This window comes from Octopus bimaculoides, chromosome 2, assembly GCF_001194135.2.
Source record: "Octopus bimaculoides isolate UCB-OBI-ISO-001 chromosome 2, ASM119413v2, whole genome shotgun sequence".
Lineage (NCBI taxonomy): Eukaryota > Metazoa > Mollusca > Cephalopoda > Octopoda > Octopodidae > Octopus > Octopus bimaculoides.
Genome location: NC_068982.1, coordinates 46,544,705 through 46,551,598, shown reverse-complemented (window position 1 = coordinate 46,551,598; position 6,894 = coordinate 46,544,705).

Sequence of the window (6,894 nt, the reverse complement as noted above, 5' to 3'; positions counted from 1 at the left end):
TGTATGTGTGTGTGTGTGTGTGTGTGTGTGTGTGTGTGCTCGCGCTTCTGAGTGTGTGTGTGCGTATTTATGTGGGTGTTTTTGTGTCGTTGTTTGTCCCTACAACATCGCTTGACAACCGATGTTGGTGCGTTTATGTTCCCGTAAATTAGTGGTTCGGCATAAGAGACTGATAGAATAAGTACTAGGCTTACAAAGAACAAGTCCTGGAGTTGGTTTCTTCGACTGAAACCCTTAAAGACGGTGCTCCAGCATGGCTGCAGTCAAATGACTGAAACAAGTAAAAGAGTAAAAGAATCACTCAAAGGCCAAGGTGTTTGATTAGGAATAAGAGCCAATGCACGAAACTCTCGGCCCTTCAGTCACTCTGTAATTTCTACTCTTATTAATAACACACACACACACACACACACGTAAAGAGGTATAACTACACGACCGTGCTTTCCACACCGATTTTGTTTCCTCATAACTTTCAGGAAAATGAATATTCTTATAATGGAATTTTCTATAAGTATGTCTCAGATGATATAGATTACGATTATATCGGAATTTGTTCTGAAAATTGTTTTTGAGTTAAGTGAGAATAGTTTCGGGTAATTCTCACGCCACGAATTTGTTTCCGCGTATCTTTCAGTGAAATGGTAATTTTCTTAGTGAAATTTTCTACAGATAACTTTCAGATGGTGTATTTCCTGATTATAACGGAATTTAATGTGTAAAAAAACAGACAAATAATGTGGGAGGAGGGTGCTGATATTTCATGCATCTCGACTTTGTTTCCTCATAGCTTTGATGATGTTAATTAGAATTATGCTGAAAAAAAAATTACTTTTGGGAACTAATTTATATTTTCCATTCTGGAATTTCTTAAATGAATATCGTTTTAATAAAATGGAATTTTTCCAGAGACACCGGAGTAACTTGATAAGAATAAATAAATAAATAAATAAAAAATAAAGCAAGGATCAGAGATTAATTTTTTGGCATGGCTGTTAGGTATTCTATAGGCATGAACATTTTTATTTTCTAAAAAAATATTCATTTAATAAATTACAGAGGAGGGAGGATGAAACAGTCCTTAATGACTATATTTTTCCAGCATAAGGTATGGTTCCAGTGTTTAGTCCCACAACATGATACCTTGGCCAAGTGTCTTCTGCTACAGTCTCGGGCCGACCAAAACCTTGTTAGTGGATTTGGTAGATGGAAACTGAAAGAAGCCCGTAGTATATATATATGTGTGTGGGGGGGGGGGCGTGTGCGCATGTAAAATTTGTACCAGTTGGGCACTGGGGTTAATCTAATTGACTAGCCCCTCGAAACTGCTGGTCTTGTACCAAAATTGGAAACCGATATTAATCACTTCTACTCTCAGCTGATTTCCACCGCTACATTACGGGGGCACAAACAAACCATCACGGTTGTCAAACACTCGTGGCAGAGAACAAACGCAATACAAACACAAAGACATATAACGTATAGTTATATACACTTATGTACCTGACGGGCTTCTTTCAGTTTCCGTCTGTCAAATCCATTCACAAGGCTTTGGTTGGTCCAGGGCTATAATAGATGATACTTATCCAAGGTACCATGCAATGTACCTGAAACCGAGAAAGCAAGCTTTTAAACCATACAACCACTTCAAATACAAAAACATCATTTTGACCTGAATACTACCCTCAATTTATCTCACCTTCATAATTACAAAAATATAATTTTCATAATTACAAAAATATAATTTTCCAAATTGCACAGTCAAACTCTAAGATATTATGACTCGTATCCAATTGGAATATTATAGCATTGACAAAGGCAGCGAGCTGGCGGAATCGTTAGCATACCGGGTAATTTCGTCCATTCTCAAGCGCTGAGTCCAAAATCCACCGAGGTCGACTTTGCCTTTCATCCTTTTGGGGTCGATAAATTAAGTACCAGTGAATCGGCTAATCCCCTCCCGCAAAATTTCAGGCCTTGTGCCTTTAGTAGAAAAGAATCATTAGCATGCCAGCTAAAATGCTTTGCGTCATTTCCTCTATTCTCACACGCTGAGTTCAAATTCCGCTAAGGTCGACTTTGCTTTTCATCTTTTCGGCGTCGATAAAATAAGTACCAGTTGAAAACTGGGGTCGATCTTATCGACTTACCCCCTCCCTCAAAGTTGCTGGCTTTGTGCCCAGATGTGAAACCAATATTATAACATTGAATAAATAAGAAATAGATTACCCAGTTTCAGAAAGAGTCTATAACAGAATGAAAGGACGAACCCAGATGCATCAGAGAAAGGAACTTTAGCCTCAGTGTATGATAAGTTTATTTTTGCATGATAACACAAACAGTTTGTTTGTGTATTCGAGCGAAACCAATTCTCTGTGCGAGGATAAACCCTAAAAAGTCCATATCCATAGCCACTAACATAGTTATATGAGTCTGATATAATTTCGAATGTTTTCATATTTTGTATAACGCCGTAAAAGTCTATAAAGTCATAAATAGAGAGTGAATAAGTGGCAGTAGCAGATTTTAAATCTCTCTCTCTCTTTATCACACATGTATACATGAATACATACATACATATACATGCGGGTAAACAGACGCACACATACACTCATATGCACAAAAGCGCATATATATAATGTGTATACTTTGTTATGTACCTAGGTATACATGATCTGGTTTCAATTCTTAGACCGGGTGGTGCGTTGTGTACTTGAGCAAAACACTTTATTTGACGTTGCTTTGCAGTCACTTCAACGCCTGCTGCATGGTACACTTTGCACCTGTTCAGGCAAACATCGATTTGATGGAGCGTGTGAGCTAATGTACAGTACATACATTCGATCACTATAAACAGCGCTGGATTAACCTTTAAGCAAAATAAGCACGTGCTTAGGGCATCAAGGGAACCACAGAAATGATAAATGGTTTACGGCACAAAATAATTCACTTTAACCTTACTAAAATAATATTCGGGATGCCTTTATCTTTACTAAGTATAGAAGCAGATGTGTTACCTAAGATTAATTTTTAGGATCTGATCAATAACTTTGCAATTCAAAAAAGTTGGAGAAAACTTTTCAAATATAAATAAAGTGGAAGTATACAAAAATAAACATTTTCCCTCTTACTGTTTTGTTTCGTTTTGAAAAATAAAATTTATTTTATGGTTTGTTATTTGTTTATATTTTGAATTACATAATCTTTTATGGTGGCCACCAAAATCTTTTAAGTGCTTAGGGCCTCGATGTGTTTTAAGCCGGCCCTAAATCATTTCTGCAGTTTGTTCAGCAAAAAATTGCAGAACTGTCTTTCTAGGACTACGAGTGACTAACTTTATTACAAGTAGTTCAGGTTTTCCGGACTTCCAGTTAACGAGTTTATATTTTTAAAAGAATTTTCGGTGGCAAAAATTAAAAGACAAAACCTTATTCATGTAATTTCGTTTGAAATTTACGAATACCTCAATGTGTGTTGCTCCAAAATGGCATCCGGGCGGATGAATACTGTAGGCAATTGAGCTGAACGTCAAGTTACGCTGGCAAACGTTGGTAATCCCTGGCCTTTCTCGATTGTCACTATTTTATTTACTTTAATTTAACGCGAAGTTCAATTACACTGTGTAACAAAATTATTATTATTATTACTTTTTTGGTCTTTGGTCAGTAAGTGTTATTTCCTATTTGCTTCTATCTAGAAATCAAAGGAAATGATTACTGTTCTCTTCAAACTTTGCTTTTGTGAGCTGGGCATCCATGTTATGAAACTGACCTATGTTCCATTACATTTCAGACAGATTTAGCGCTGAGTTACAGAAGCAGAAATATCGTTATAGCAAATATTCTGCTCAATATCACAGATTTGCTTGTCAGTTGCTTGACCTTGACCAATTGAGCATCTTCCTTATGGTTGACAATTAAAGCCTCTCTGATCATGTGTAGGAGTCGTGGGCAAGCACCATAACCATGTGTTAAGAGGAATTTTTTAGGGCTTTAATAAATGTAACAAAAGCAAAGTTTGAAGGTAATATTAGTCATTTTTCATACTTTCTAGGGTAAGCAAATAGGAAATAACAGCTTGTACCCAAGGACAAGAGTCGTGTTACATAGTGTTACCAGCAAGCGGACGCCATCGATGCATCTTACAATGCTTTCCTTTGCTTTTCGCTTCTTCATCTTTTCTTCAGATATTTTGGCACCCATATTTTTTCCAACATTCTCAAAAGAAACAACGATAAACTGACTAAAGCATCAAATAAAGGAAGAAGGAGAACCAGAACTTTTGAACAAAAGTATGAAAATTACAAGACAACATTATACCGGAAATACCGTAAAAACATCACTGATAGATATTCTTTGAGCTTTTCATCGTTTGTACAGTTTTCAACGAGAAAGAGAAATATTTGATTCGCGTTAAGAATGCGCATTCCATGTAATGTACTTGGCTTCAAAATAAAGAAGATAGCATCGTTCCTCAAATAGAGATTTTAACAGTATGGATTAGTGATCAAACACAAAGATTAAACGTTCTTGTTATCTGCGCTGCCAGTTGTAGAAAAACCTGGTCCATTTTTGCAATGCTAAATGATGAAAGGGAAGATAACAAAGAAACTTGCCGCAGGCAGTGAATGTTTTAAACGCTGTAAGAAGAGAGCAGGCTGGCATGTCATAAATTTAGAAAGTGAAGCAGCAGCGCAGATCATAGCATGGTAAAATATTTTACTCATTTAATTACTGATGAGGAAAATTATACGGGGTGCGACAGAAAACTTTCTACGTTTTACAAGTTGACAAATGTTTTAACAACAAATGAATGGTGTGCAGTGGCCAAAACTATAATTATAATTAAAAAGAAAACGGTAAAACATCACAGAGATGTACTTGTAAGACAAGTATTTTGATTACGTAAGATCGTGTATTGAAACTAAAACGATTGCAGCGTGGAATTCGCAAGTTAGCTATTCAGAAACACATAAAGAACGTTAAATTTCTTTAAAACATTTATTGTTCGTAAAAGAGTGTCAAAATTTTCGTCACCCGAAACTGCAACCTGGTCGGTGACGCCATGTTACAAACAATAAATGTCTAAGATGAAGTTAACTGTCTTTTTTGTGTTAGGGGGTGCTAAAAAGTTCCTAGCTTTTGGGTAAAAGAAAATACAGAAGGATCAGTTAATCATGATTTTATTCAACATATTCCCCCTCTCAGATTCACACACTTATTACAGCGGTCCTTCAGTTTTTCTAAGCCCTGTAAAAGAATTCGGAAGATTGGGCTTCCAACCAAGCCCTTCGCGATACCCTGAAACCAAGAACTTTTCAGCACCTCCTCGTATAGATCAGAAAATCCAGAGGCTCAAAAAATTGCCATGAAAAGTATTCTCATAATCATAAGGAAAAAAAAAAGGTTTGGATAATAGTTCTCACTTTTTGGGGATTGGTTTTCTCATCCTTTCATTCTTGAGATAAAACAATATTATAAATGAAAAAAAATTCTTGCTACGTGCTTTTAATTTTCGTTAATGCAACCGAACGACCAGTATCTCAGCAAAATCATCATACAAATGTTAAAATTACTTTTTCTTTTTTTTACCGGTAAAATCAATCTCACTTCTTCAACCTATGGATCAGGGGTTTATTTAATCTGTTAAGACCTGCTTTTTACGAGAAACATTTTATACTCGTCATAAAGCCAAGAATAAGAAAGAAGGTTGAAACTCTTGCACAGATTTGGAAGAGCTTGAGTGTTTTAGATATAATCAATGTAATGAAGTATGCGTGAGTGAACGATAAAGAAGAAATTTGTGATTAAGGACCGAAATATGAGTGTTCACGTTCGTTTCCATTGTTCTCGGATTTTGCGCTAAAAATCCATTTGTTTAACCTGTCAAAAATTCATCATTATACTAGATAAATCAGAGCCGAATATAGACAAGTCGAATATAATTTCAGTAACCTAAGTTCGGTTTTAAAATATATACTCACAATACCTTTAAGCAAAGGTCAGCTCCTGTTAACTTCAGACAGCTTCGTGCTTATCATCTTTAATCACTCTCTTTCGGTTGCTACAATTGCGATTTCGCCAAGATTTAGTTTACATACCCCCCCCACACACACACACTAACTACTTTCGTGCAAGCCTTGAACTCTTTAATATCCTCCATTTACGCATAAGGTGGCAGACAACAATACGTACTGGACAAGCGATTTTCGATGTTAACAAACTTTCACCCATAATGCAAGCTTTTATATTTCTCCAAACATATCGCAGTTGTGTAATTACATAACGATTGCAAAAAAGAAAATATCGGTAATGAGTATAGAATATCTTTCGTTAATTCATTCCAGGACACCCAGAAAGAATCCACTTATCTCAACTCATTTGTTTTGTATGGAACAGTATTTAGAGGAAGGCCGTGAAAGGTGTATGGCAAAATCATTGTCCCAACGTAATTGCAAATTTGAAGAATTTGAAAGAAATCTGAAGATATCATAAAGCATTAAAGAAAAATACAAAAACAAAAGAAAAGTCATTCAAAAAGCTGACATGTTTAAGTTTTTGTAGTGGATCAACGCGAAACGCACAACAATGAGCTTAACTAAAGAGGGAATTATTCGATAACTTGCGAAAATGATAATGAAAAACAAAAGGAAGAAGAGGGCCTTTTATTTCGTAACTTTATATCCATGGGACTTCAAGAGGCTTTTGAACAGAGAAAATGTCAATAAAAATTTAGAGTCACAAAACCCAAATGATGAACGAAATAGAAAGGTTACCTTCGCTTGTCATCAGCAAATTCATGAAGCGAAGAAAACAATGTTGCAAGCAGAGAACTCTCTAAGCGTTCCTGAAACAAGTAACAACAACAACAACAACAACAACAACAACAACAACAACA